General features: G+C 33.5%; 1 protein-coding gene across 1 annotated transcript in view; it reads left to right on the forward strand.

The window, feature by feature from the left end:
* Window positions 1-14,784, forward strand: part of ME1 (malic enzyme 1) — a 144,590-nt gene that overhangs the window by 72,202 nt on the left and 57,604 nt on the right. The window lies entirely within an intron of this gene.

Here is a 14,784-nt window from a genome sequence, read left to right on the forward strand (position 1 = left end):
GCAGCACTATATTTCACCTAGTCTGAGTAGTATATTACTGTGGGCCAAGTGCTACTATAAAATTTTCCAGTTTATTTCTTTCAAAGAAGAGACTTCTACCATAATTTAGTAATATATTCTGGGAGAATTTTGTCACAGTAAGAGTCATTCTATTTTTACTGTATAGCCACAGAAACCATGTACTATTTAAAGACATATATGTTTCCTTGGTTTTTTCATAGAAATAAACTCATTGCTAGAATCAGCTGTAACTAGAGGCATTCTTTTGGTTTCTTTTTAATATAAGGTTTATTTTTAAGTTGTATGCAACAGCAGGAAGTACTTTCATCAGCTTGCATAATATATAAAATATATTGAATCTCCCATTATTCAAGCTTTTAATGCAGAGTATATTTGCCAGTTAGTATGGACTACTTTTTAAAAACACACCTGATTCATTTATTGCTATTATTTATTAACTTATTTAATTAAACTTATTCATAGAAACAGTTGAGAAACTATATAGTTTAAATTCAAGATTGCTTAGTACAGCTAATTGCTAATAGTTTTTCATATTTAATTTTAAATTTCTTACTCTGTAAAACTTATGTAAGGTTTTAAAATTATTTAACTTTCTAGGTAGTGACATTAATCAGGAGATTATGTTGAGAATACTGTGAGGCTATATGAAAGAAAAGGAGAATGAAATTTTCAACAAATTTGTTTTTATTGTCTTTGTGTAAATAAAGTCTAACTTTATATAGACAACTTTAATATATTTACAAAGAAGCTATTAAACAAGTTATGAACATAGCGTGTATATACTTAACTGCTAATGAAATAAAAAGAGAAATAATTCCATTTGGAATCAATGAAAAGCTTTCTGGAGAAAATGAGATATGAGCTAATTTTGAATGTGCTTTGTCAATCTAAAATCAGAAAAGCTTTTTTCAATGTTGAACTGAGGGGTTACCTAAAGTCTTTGATATGGAAAGGGGGATTGATAAGAGTCAACAATAATTTTAAATGCAGAGAGTACCTGTAAATCAGGACTTATACTTCTAGGCTCTTCTCTGAAAAAAATCCCAAAGATTTTTCAAAAATACTTCCTAGTATGACATTGTTTTGTGAAAAATTTTCCAAAAGTGAAACCTAGCACTCCCCAATTATATTGGGAAGTAGTCCGGAAGATAATTCCAACATTGTTTTAAAAGAAAATGGAACTTAAATTCAAGGTGGAAAATGATTATTGCAAGTTGGGTTACCTAGGAATCAGATTCTGAGGAGTTATGAAGGAGTATTCTTGGAATCAACCCCTTTTGAAAGGAGGGGACAGAAATGAGAGTGGCTAAAGGGAGAAGTAATGCTGCAACCTGGACTCACCAACAGCCTTGGATAACTTTATTGGCACCACCCCTGCATGCTCCTTAGTTCCTTAAAGGAACACTAATTTCTGCCACTCGCCCATCTCAAACCAATACTATGTTGGGTTTTTTATTTACTATATTGTCTTGGTTGAGATGGGGGCAGTCTCAAATTCTTCCTCTTGGCTTTCTCAACACTTATAGCTCTTACCTCATAGACCAAAGACTTGATATTGGTGTTAACGGCACTTACCAAGTATATCTATTCTGATTATACATTTAGTGACTAAAGAATCACCACCAGGTGGGTCTCTGGTCCCAATGGACCCATTATGTGCTAGACCTTGGCAAGAACTCCATTTATTACTGGCCTCCATATGCTTCTAATGAGAAGGACAGCATATTTCAGGTCTCCTAGTATCACTGTCAATTCTAAATGTTTAGGTATTCCCTCTCCCCAGTGCAGAGTTACCTTAATAAAGGGCCTTCTGGTGGAGAAGATTGAGGATCTTATTACCTAGTATTCTTGCCATGGGGTAGCGAGGTCTTTCCCTCTGGACATTAGGCCTTTTCTTCCATTAGTGGACTCTGGGTCTGAAAATTAGCTCAGGTTTGTAAATTGAGCAAGGTATTGTGATTTCATTGGAGCAACTACCCTCAGCCTTGTGTTCATCCATCTGATTTTTTTTGAATGTACATATTGCGTGGTAGCCTTTTTAGCTATTTTGCCTTTAGTGATATGTATTTTATTAATTTTATTAACTATCTCAGTAACTGTAGGTCCGCTCCACACACATACCCATCCTTGCCACTCTTTTAATTGTGATCACCTGGCTTCTGATGACTTCTGATCCTTGCCTGGTTCTATCATCCGCATTGCTATTAATGTTGGTGAGTCCTTCTGTCAGCTCTGGCCTTTGGAAGAGTAACTGAGTAATGTAGATGTCTTCTCACGAGCATATTTTTTTATGGCTTTGGTAAATAGTGTGTTTTTTAGACCTCCCTATGGAGTACAATCATCTAATGGGTTTTCTGGCCTTATGTAGCATATGCACTCCAGAATGTACTCTCCGAGTCTTGTAATCCCCTCTTCTGCTATATGCCACAGCATTTCTGATATTTCAATCATACTTAATATTAGTCCATGTTTCTGGAAACCGTTTTAGTCACAAGTTTATACCATCTGCTGAGATTCTTGCTGATTGTTAACTCTCCATCTCAGGAGAATGTCCTCAAATCGATAGACTCTCCCTTATCTAATCTGCCCCCTTTGATCAAACAGTCTCAGAATTTAATCTCACATGTACTCTCCTCACTAATATAAACTAGCTAGATCTTGCAGTTCCTTTATGGAATAGCTTCTTTCTTCCTTTATGAGACCTAGTGTTTCCTGGGTGGGTTATAATGTGACATAACCTTAATTATAGAGGCCTAGAGGTCTGGAGAGGAGGTAAGGGTAGACAGATGGGGGTTAAGGAGGCACATTTTTGTCTTATGGGGCAGAAGTGTCTATCTGCATAATCCCCAAGACAGAAGGGGCAGGCCACTTTTGTGGGTTCAGAAAGTTCTGGGAAAGTGGGGAATTCAAGATTTTGGAAGGCATCAAACCAGGAATCTCAACCCGTATGGCAGGATCCTATTCTTTTCAACCAGGATCCTAACTTAGCATATCTGCCTTTCTTAAGAGTTTTGGAATTTATGACTACTCTGCTGATTAATCCCTGTTTTGGGCATCATCTTTTTCTGTCCAGAAGCTACAGTATTTGAGAACACTTTGTATTTGCCAGGGAAGTCCTCTGGCTTTCACACTGATGATTACTTGCTCTCAGCATTTTTATATTATTTTCTCATTGTCCTCATAGCTACTATTTCTCAAACATCTGATACATCATTCCAGCTAAAGTGTTTCCTTCCACTGGTATACCATCCTTACCTACTTCTGGTGAAAGTTTTAACAGTGGGACTGCCACCTTGTGCCAGGGCAGTGATGGGGTCCTCATTGCCAGCCAGGCAGCAAGTGATCCAGCTCCAAAGCCTCATCTTATTACCTGCTTTCTTAGACCACTCCTGGTACTAACTGCCACAGATTAGGTTACCTGGGGAGTAGATTAGGAAATAACTTTAGTGTTAAAAAAAGTGCTCTAGAAATCAACTCCTGTAGAAGGAAGTAGGAGTGGGAAGAGGGAGAAATTGGGCTGTGATATGGAAACAATGACACTTTCCACTTACCTCACAGAGAATTCTGGAGGTAGAGTGGCTTTTCCTAGTTGTCCCCAGTTATGATGAGATGGCCAAGCCTTTATATTCCTGTACTGATTAATCATTGGACATGATGGGTCACTTTGAAAAAGTGTGTGTATTAGTGCTTCCTGCAGCTGAGGCAATCCTTAAGACAACAGTGGGAGATCTGAGTGCCATATCACAGAGTTCAGTACAATGACATTTAGATAAAGATAAAATTGAGTAGTAAAAATGCTTCAAGGTTTGTGATTAAGGTATGTTCTGAAATCTGTAGAATGGACTCTATCTCTGATATTCTGTTAGCAAGCCACATGACAAATGCTAGCTTTTGCATAATATATTTGGTTTGGAAATTTAGCCATTGGAACAAAACATTGAGTTGCCCTAGACTACCTGTGTCCTTACAGGAACTAGATATCTCCAGTAAAAACATCATGCCAAACCATCTATTTTTTTCTCATTGTTTTGATTCATTCATTTATTTGTTGAAAGCCAGGCACTGTGTTTCAAATAGCTTATTCTCTACTAAAGGAGAAAAACAGTAAACAATTACATAAGCAAATAATCAAATGAAACAATGAAATTGTGATAAATACAGTGAAGGAAGCAGGAAATTGATGACAGAATAATAGGGAATGACTTAATTAATATAAATCAGATAAATTTTAATCGTTATCTCTTTATGAAATTAGTTGCTAAAGTCACTATACTTCTTTAGTTGTGATACTTTTGCTAAAAATTAATGTGAACTCTTGCTTTTGATTTAACCATAATGTAGTGATTAATTCTTAAGACTTTTTTTGTGTGTGGCATCCACAGATAGCAACCCTTTTTTTTTTTAAATATATATTCAGTCAAAATAATACCATGTCCTACAGTATACATGGTAAAGAAAGCCACATTTGTGAATAGAAAACCAAATGTTAAATTTATTGCTAACCAGTATGGATAGACTGGGATGTGTAGAAATTTGAATGGAAAAAAGGCTTAATTATACTGAGTACATTTTGGAGTGGTGTTGCCTGGGATAGGTGCGCAGTTGTTTCTTCAGAGGCCTCATATAATGACATTTCTTACTTCAGTCAATTCACCATGGTTGGGGATCTCACTCTCAGTTCAGGGAGCTCACCACCTGGTTTTGTCAGGATACAAAGCCCACGTCTCAGGGGATGTCATAAGTAAAACCTGAGCTTCGAAATCCACCCTTGGCTCTATCAACTATTGTATTTGCAACCATGGGGAAGTTACTTACCTTCCCTAAGGCTAAGTTTCTCTCTTGAAAAATGTGAAAGATAATAACTGCCTACCTACTTCATAAGGTTATTGTGATGACTGAGATTAAATATTAAAAAACAAAATTACTTTTATTAAATGCTATAAATAATAACTATATTTTCCCCCCAGGAAGGATGATTAGGGCCAATAATTTAATTAAAAGTTATAGGCTGGCAAATTTGGTTTAATGTAGAGAGAAGATTTAATAGTCGGAATTAAATAAAATAAAATAATGTATGTAAAATATACCATAATGCTTGCACATAAAAATCACTCAGTAGTTGTATGGCTTGTTTTTGTTGTTAGTATTATTTGTGACCTCTCTGTCACTTTAAGTGCATAGGCAGATGCGCTTAAATATATGACAATTTGTGCCTTAAGTGGCAGGATGGATTAGAATTAAACATTCTCTGAAGTGTTCTAACTTTAGGATTTTATTAAAGTACTAAAGAAGTTAAACATTCAAGGCTGAGCTGTATCATAAAATTCAGTGATTCAGTGATAATCGTGGTCATTATGAGTCCATTGAAAGTGTTTTATCATCATGGCATATAATTATACTTGACCCAGAGGAATAAACTTCTCATTCAACATTTTAAACTATTTCATTTTGCATAAACGTCAGCTTTTCCTTATTTTGCCCAAATGTATTTCATCAGGAGCTCAAGACAATTGACAAGGTGTTAATTCAAGACAAAAAATTTCACACAAGGGTTTTATTTGCTTTGTATTATATTCCCTATGCTGCATATTAATTGTGTGGTCAGCTTCAAAGCAAGTTCATAATAAAAATTACTTCCTCAATAAAAGATGATACAAGATACTAAAAACTATTGAATTAACTTGCAAAGATTAAAAATGAGATTAGGCTTATATAAGCCATTTATGCCAATCGGTTAGGCCAATTCTTGACTATCTCTCTCTTTTTAAAACATCTATCTCAGTACCATCTCAATTTATCCCAGAGCATAAATTGAAATAACAATTTTTTCTTCCTCAATAGTTTCCTGTGCATTATCTCAAGAACAGATTCATTACTAAATCCATCCAGACAATTTCTCTGCCCTTGATCCATGCCCTGACTCCATTATGATAACCACATCCCAGCCTCCCTAGACTTTGACCACTTTATATCTTTTTTACCATACAGAATCCTTCAGTAACTTCTAGGTTTTTTTTTTGTATCATAGTAATGTCTTCAAGAACTTACCCCTTTAATAACTGTTTCACCTTCTACATATAAATTCTTGTCCATTCTGGCCCATACACTTTGCCTTTTTCTCTTGCCACCCTCTACCTCTCCGTATATCCTTTGCGCAGTAGTCTCTTCTTATCTGCACTTTCAACTTTCTGAAGTTTCAGTTACCCGCAGTTAATCATCGTCCAAAAATATTAAATGGAAAATTCCAGAAACAAGCAATTCATAAGTTTAAAATTTTGCGCCATTCCTAGTAGCATGATGAAATCTCATGCCATCTCTCTTTGTCTGGCCTGGGATGTAAATCATCCCTTTGTCTAGTGTCTCCATGCTGTATATGTCCCCTGCCTGTTAGTCGTGTAGTAGCTATCTTGGTTATCAGGTCAACTGTTACCGTGCTTGTGTTCAAGTAACCCTCATTTGACTAAATAATGGTCCCAAAGCACAAGAGTAGTGATGCTGCAATTCTGATATGCCATAGAGAAGCTGTGAAATATTTCCTTTAAGTGAAAAGGTGAAAGTTCTTAAGAAAAAGATCATATGCTGAGGTTGCTAAGATTTACAATAAGAACAAATCTTCTATCCTTGAAATTGTTAAGGAAAAAGAAATCAATGCTAGTTTTGCTGTTGTACCTCAAGTTGCAAAAGTTATGGTCATAGTACCTGATAAGTGCTTAGTTTAGATGGAAAAGGCATTAAATTTGTGGGTGGAAGATATGACAGAAAATGTGTTTCTGTTGATGGCAGCATGTTGCTTCAGAAAGCGTGGAGCCTAAATGTTACAAGACTAGCAAGGGATCACTTGAAATGAGTGATATCTAGCCACTTACTGCCAGTAATGGATGGTTACACAGATTCAGGTATAGCTTTGGACTGAAAAATATAAAAATTACTGTAAGGAGGGAGTAAGGAAGGAGGGAGAGAGATCATATTCATACAACTTTCATTACAGTATATTATTATAATTGTTCTATTTTATTATCATTTATCCATTATTGCACATAACTTACAAATTGAACTTTATCATGGGTGTGTATGTATAGGAAAAAACACAGTATATGTATAGTATATATATTTATATAGTATATATATAAATTTATATATATATAATATATATATAGCATATATATTATATATATATATTTCAGTATTAGCCGCAGTTTCAGGCATCCACTGCAGGTCTTGGAACATATCCCCCTTGCGGATAAGAGGGGATGACTATACCATTTATAAATAACTAGTTTTAGTTGCCTGTACATGTCACTCTTCTGTCACATCTATCTTCGTACATACTTTTCCTTCTTGCCCCACTGTTTTTGTTTATTTAATTCTTGCTTTTCTTCCATAACTCAGCTTAAATATGTAGACTATCTCAGTCTAGATTACAGAACCTTCTTATATGTTTCAGTAGCATGGATACACCATAATGGCAAGCATCACACTGAATTATAATTAAATTTATTTATCCGAGCACTAAGTCTTGAAATACTAGAGCTGAAGGACTAGGTTTTTCTCATTTTCCTTTATGATGCCTATCATCATACATAATGGGTGCTCAACAAATGGTTGTTTAATGAGGGCTGAGGTAAAATCTTACAGTTCTGGAATGTTAGAGATGTTGTATCTGAAGACTGTATGTAACTTTTAAGGGGATGTGTTTTGGATGATTACTTGAAATTAATTCTAAATTCCATAAAAAAATAGTGTTCCTACTCTCTATGGGTTTGTAGTATAAAACTAATAACTTCATAAACGAACAAAACATACATAACATGATTTTATATTTGTTCAATGTTTTTGGACAAGCTTTAGTATTATATATGCATTTCAAGGGTAAAAGGATTTTTTGTGTAGGAAGTAAAAATTTAATCGTATGTCCCATACTTAAGGCATGATTTAATTAGCAAGGATTTATGTTATTTTCTAGTTACAAGTATTTAAGGATATAAACAACTAATGATTCTAACCTTTTTAGTTTTATTAATTAAACTCTAAAGTACTCCAATATTTGGATTACTCCAGACCTATAGCTTCTGCCCAGTAGAAGTTACAGCTATTGAAAATCGTGTGCACAGAGAGCAAGTCAAATGCTACAAGTAAATGCGAGAGAATAACTAAAATGTTTAGTTCATTTTAATGGTGTTTGTGATAAAAGTTACCCTGGAGAATTTGTATGATACAAATGTTATTTGGAAATAGAAATTGGGCGAAAGGGAGATTGAGGACAAATGCAAACTGACCCAGAAGCAGATATAGTATGATATCCTTTTCCCTTCTCCTGTTTCACCCCCTTGCCCCATTCCACATGGTCGATTTACCAGGCAAAATTTATTTCTATTTAGTGTATTTTAGAAAACATTGTTTTTGTCCAGGTTAAAATACTAGGCACTGAGTCTTTAGTTTCATGCCTAAATAAAATTCTGCCCATAAGAAATCATTAGTGTGTGAGTTCATTCATATGAAGTGTCTAAAGGAGTTGAAATCATAGGAACAGAAAGTAGAAAGGTAGTTGCCAAAGACTGAGGGGAAAGAGGAGAGGGATTTAGTGTTTAACGGGTATAGAGTTTCAGTTTTGCAAGATTAAAATGTTTCTAGAGATCTTGTACAACACTGTAAATATACTTAACACTATTGAATTATACACTTAAAAATTGTTGATGGTAAGTTTACTGTTATGTGTTTTTTTATCACAATAGAAGAGAAATTGTTAGTGAAGTTTTATAGATATAATTCCATAGAAAAAATTTGTAAAGATTAGTAAAATCTCATTATTATTAGAGACTAAAATATTTTTATTTTTATGACTAAATGAAATATACGGTCCATGTAAAGTGCTTGGAATAGTAAGTTCCCAATGATATTATAATTGAATACAGGAACTTTCACTTTTCAATTTAATTTGATGTTGATTCATTTTCAACTGCTTTTACTGGCACAGTTTAAAATGATATGTTTCACAAGGGCTATTTATAGACACAGAGAGAACAACTTGAGGCTATGAGGAAACTTTTAATATAAATACATCCATGTGCCACATGACAAAGTTTTGGCAGTGATGGACTGTGATTGATTTGGCAATGATAGATTATAATGGAGCTGAAAAATTCCTGCACCCTAGTGATGTCGTAGTCACTGTGTCCATTATAGTCATTGTAGCCATCATACTCACATGTTTGTGATGATGCTGGTGTTAGCAAACTTACTGCGCTGCCAGTCATATAAAAATGTAGCGCACACAATTACATACAGTACATAATACTTGATAATAAATGACTATGTTACTGGTTTATGTACTTACTATACTATACTTTTTAATGTTATTTTAGAGTGTACTTTTTCTATGTATAAAAAAAGTTAGCTGTAAAACAGTATACTGTGTTATACCAATAGCAGCTTCATATATCTCATGTTTATCAAGTCTCTTGATTGCATCATTTTTGCTGTGCTTGATTTAAACTCATGTGTTTTGTTCAGTAACATGCTGTACAGACTTGTAGCCTGAGAGAAATAGACATATAGTTCAGGTAGGCTATGCTATCTAGGTTTGTGTAAGTATACTCTATAATGTTCACCCAGTGAGAAAATCACCTAATCATGCATTTCCCAGAATGTATCCTTGTTGATAGTTGGCACATGACTATATATTTTTCGGGGGTGTTTTATGCTTGGTAAGGACTAAATTTCCTTAGAGTAGCTACCCTGCTCCTCAGTTTATCACTCGTTTGTGGTTTTCTCCGAAGTGTTACAAAATGCAAAAGAATTTGCTTTTAAGTATACCTTTTACATACTACTGAGCACTCATAAATATTAATTATTAAAAGGCATATTTTCTTCTAATTTAGAAATTATCAGAAGGTGACTCGATTTGAATGGATTGTTTGTTTTCTTGACATTTAAAAATATCTATTTAAATACATAAATAAATACTTATGGACATGAACAATAGACTGGTGGTTACCAGAGGGTTGAGGGGAGGGGGAATGAGAGAGGTAGATGGGGTAAAAGGGGTCAAATATGTGGTGACAGAAAGAAATCTAACTATGGAAGGTGAACACACAGTGTAAATATATTTATGCCTTACTGTTAAAATGTACAGCTGAAACTTACTGGATTTCGTTAACTAATGTCACCGTAAAAACAAACAAATAAATAAATAAAATAATTTAAAAAAAGAAAAATATTTTAAAAAATAAAATAAAATAAAATGATAAATACTTGATATGCATTCAAATCTTGTGGATTTGGCTTTTCTGTTGCCATCAGGAGAGAATAAATATTAAGAATTAAGGAATCACAATTCCTTCTTATTTTGGTTATGACACTTCAAAAAATACCACACCCAATATGTTCCATCAATATTAATAACAATGACAACAACTATAAAAACAGCTAGTACATTTTAAAAAATATGTACCAGGCTCAGTTCAAAGTGCTTTTACAAACTTTTAATCATTAGAACAGTTCTATGGTATTCTTACAATTATTTATTCTCATTTTTCAGATAAGCAAGAGAGACACAGAGAAGTAAATTTTTATAGCTGCCCAACTAGAAAGTGACAGGGCTGATATTCAAATTCAGACAGTCTGGCTCCAGAACTTATGCTCTTAATCATTATATTACATTCCTCTCTGATTTAAAGAATGTTATCAACTATGTCAGGTGCAAATAACACATTCTGAGTTCAGATGTCTTATAATGCAGTTTTGTATATAATGGTGGAAATAGAATTACAATAACTTTAAGCTTGTGGCTGAATTTTAAACATGTAGCCATAGATAAGCAATACTTTAACTGTATAAAGGCAATTATGGAAAATTAGGTGATGTGTTTGAAAACATTTTCCTCTTTCCCTAAACATTACAACTTCCCTAAACAAACAGAACTGCTTGATAATACCTTTTGGTATTTGAGTTATAAAGAAACAGGAAATTTATGTGAATTCAGTAGAAGTTTCATTTTCTAGGCATTCCAATTTTTGCTATTTCTTGTCCACTTCAGATACACTCCCACCTCAGGTTTTTTGCCATTGCTGTTGGGTTGAACCTACTGGCCTTTCTCCTTTTCCCTCTCCACCTCTGAGTCTTTACTCACTTGTCACCTTCTCATTGAAGCCTTCCCTGAATCATTCTGTTTTAAATTGCACCCATCACACTTATCACCTTAAACATATAGTATAATTTACTTATTATCTGTCTCCCATAAATACAATATAACCTCTGCAAGGCAAGGATTTTTTTCTGTTTAGTTCACAGCTATGTCCCCAGAGCCCCACTACTAGGAAACACTCAGTAAATATTTGTTGAATACATTCAGTTTATCTCTGGTTGCAAAATAGTTCCCATTAAGATTTTTAATCTTTTAAATTTAAAACTGGTAGTTAACTAAAATTAAAACTTTTCTGCTTTTTGTTGTAGGTTAAAATACAAAATAGAAAAAAGCAATCTACTTGGTTTTAAACAGTCCCTGACACATAATAGTTTTCAGTGACTATTATATATTATACTTTACTGGTTAGGTTGTTGTGTTTTATAATATATTGTACTCCCATTCACGATTTTTCATTCTTAACATTCTAATGTTAAGAAAAACAAAGCAAGAAAATATATTCCACAATTATGTATATTAAATTGTAAACACATAGATTTCTTCTGAAATTATATTCTGCTTTATAAGATTTCATTCAGCTGAAGCACTAGAAGTCACCATATTTCTTTTGCCTTTTGTTCCTAAATTTAATCTTAATTTAGGTTGACATTTATACGTCATCTTGATAAAAATTCATATGCTGTTTTTGCAAAAACTGAAAAAGAATGGGAGTCATTTTATTTTTCTTTAGAATGATCTCATACTTCTAATATGAATTGGTTGCCATTGAATGGAAGAAAGTCATTGATTGTCTGAAATTTTAAATGCTGGAATGCCAGTCTAGAGAGTTAAAAAATTTTCCCAGACATCTTTTTGAGTAGAAAGATAGCCATTTAAATTTGATAGTCTGGTTGCTGTGAGCATTATATAATGCTATATGCAGGAAAAGAGCATGCTATAACCAAACAGGTCTTAAGGAGACTGTTCACTTCAGTGTAGGCTCACAGTCCTAGCAGTATTTTTGTAGTTGTTTAAGTTGAAGTTTTTTTCTGGGTAAGCTATACTGACACATAGGCAAACAAATAAATGATAGTGAGGTAAAGGAAAAATAAATAAATCCAAACATTGTTGACTGATACACAGTGAGAGAAATTAGCCCTTCTTTAGCTATCTCCTATCACACCAATGATTTCTGTAAAATGAGTCAAAGAAAATATTTAGAGTACCTTGAATTATTTATTTATTCAGCATGTACATTGAGGACCTAACTGTACTAGGCATTCATTTTTGCTAAATGCTCTTGAGGAACCCAGAGTAGTTGGGGAGAGAGATAAATAGACATTTTCAATAAGCCCTGCTGTGGAAATGAGTTTAGGATACTGCAAGAGAGTATAAGAAATAGTGTACCTAATGAATAACATGGGGGAGATGAGCTGTTAGAGAAGACCTATCTCACTTGTCTCTTCTGACTTTTAAGGAAAGACTAGTTTAGTTGCTTAAGTGCCAAACCATATGAAATTAAAATTAGGGGCAGATTTTGCCACTTTGTTCATCTTGATTCACTATCATGCCTTGATATTTTAAAAAATTATATTAAATTTCCATGGAATTGGCTTTAATCATGGGGTTAGGCTGCCTAAATCTGCGTACGTATCTGGAAAATTTTCAAAGTAATTTTTCACAAGTGAGACAAGTAGATGTTTTACGTTTAAAGACTTAGACACCTGGTCTCAACACCTCATAATATGCCAGATATAAGATGTTTCCCAGGCATACTCATATTTCTCTAAAGTTAGAATTCAGAAATGCGTACCAATGTAGGAGACTTCATTTTATTTGTGCGACAGATGTTAAAGCAAGTTGACATAATATTTTTAAAAATTTTATTTCTCAGCATGTATCAAATATCCTTTTTTTTTTTTTTAAACATCAGTTCATTTATTCATTCAGTAAATAATGAATACTTGCTATATGCCAGGTATTGTTCTATACACTAGAGATATAGGTATATTTTTATTACTAGTATCATCAGACTCACCTGCACAGAGTTTTTATATCAGCTAGTACCCAATTCACATGTTCATGGTGAGGCAAGGGTTATAGAAATTCTGTCAGACTTCCATGTGTTTAGACAATGTGGTTGTTAGATCAGTTCTTTCACTATGGTAGGCAGATTTTTTGTTTGTTTATTTAACTTATTTACCATCTTGGCAAAACATGAGCAGCAAAAAGAGCAACTAGAGGAGCCAGAATTTGAAATACATGAAGTTCTAAAAGACACATCTAACAGATAACTGTAAATAAAGGAAAGCCAAGGAGTTAGCTAAGATAAGGAAAAAGTATTGACCCTAAATTTATTTTCTCTCATATTATTGTATTATACTTCTTTAAAAAATATTTGTAGTGGTTGCCCTAGAATTTGTAGTATACCTTTACAACTAATACAAATCCACTTTCAAATGACTACATAGCTTCATGGATCGTAGAGATACCTTATAGCAGAATATCCCCAATTCCTCCTTGCCTTCTCTTATAGCATTGCTGTTATTCATTTCACTTATAATAAACTATAATCACCATATACATTGTTACCATTATTTTGAAGAAAATTATGTATTAGATCAATTAAGATAAATATATTTTATTTTGCCTTTATTTATTCCTTCTCTAATGCTGTTCCTTTCTGTAGATCCAGATCTCTGGCCTATATAATTTTTCTTCTCTGTAAATAATTTCTTGCAAGTCAGGTCTACTGTTGACAAATTACTTCAGTTTTTGTTTGTCTGAGAAAGTATCTCTCCTTAAATTTTGAAGGATAATTTTACTGGATACAGAATTCTAGGTTAGCGTTTTTTTTCTTTCAACACTAAACATTTCACTCCACTTTCTTCTTGCTTGCATGGTTTTTGAAGAGAAATCTGATGTAATCCTTAATCTTCTTCCTTTATAGATGAGGTTTCCTCCCCCACCCCCACTCTGGCTTCTTTCAGTGTTTTTTTCTTTGTCTTTGATTTTCTGTATTTTGAATATGATATATTTAATTAAAAATTTGGGAGGAGTATTAATTCTGCTTTGTGTTCTCTGAGTTTCCTGGATATGTGGTTTGGTGTCTGTCATTAATTTCGTAAAAATTCTTAGCCATTATTACTTCAAATATTTCCTCTGTTCTTTTCTTTCTTCTCCTTCTGGTATATCCATTGTGTGTATGTTATATCTTTTGTAATTGTCCTATAGTTATTGACTATTCTGTGCTTTTCCTCTTGGCATTTCAGTTTTGGAAGTTCTTATTGACATTCCTTCAAGCCAACTAATCTTTTCCCCTTCCATGTCTAGTTTACAGATTAGCTCCTCAACTGCAATCTCCATCTATGTTACTATGATTTTGATTTCTAGCATTATTTTTTGATTCTTTCTTAGAGTTTTCATCTCTCTGTTTATGTTACCCATATGTTCTTGCATGTTGTCACTATGTTTTCTATTAGATCCTTTAGCATATTAATTATAGTTACTTTAAATTGCTGGTCTAATTATTTGAAAATCTGTACCATATCTGAATCTAGTTCTGTTGCTTGCCTTGTCTTTTCAAACTGCCTTTTTTTTTTTTTAACCTTTTAACTTCCTTGTAACTTACTGTTACAAGC

Source organism: Pteropus medius, unplaced genomic scaffold, assembly GCF_902729225.1.
Source record: "Pteropus medius unplaced genomic scaffold, Ma_sr-lr_union100, whole genome shotgun sequence".
Lineage (NCBI taxonomy): Eukaryota > Metazoa > Chordata > Mammalia > Chiroptera > Pteropodidae > Pteropus > Pteropus medius.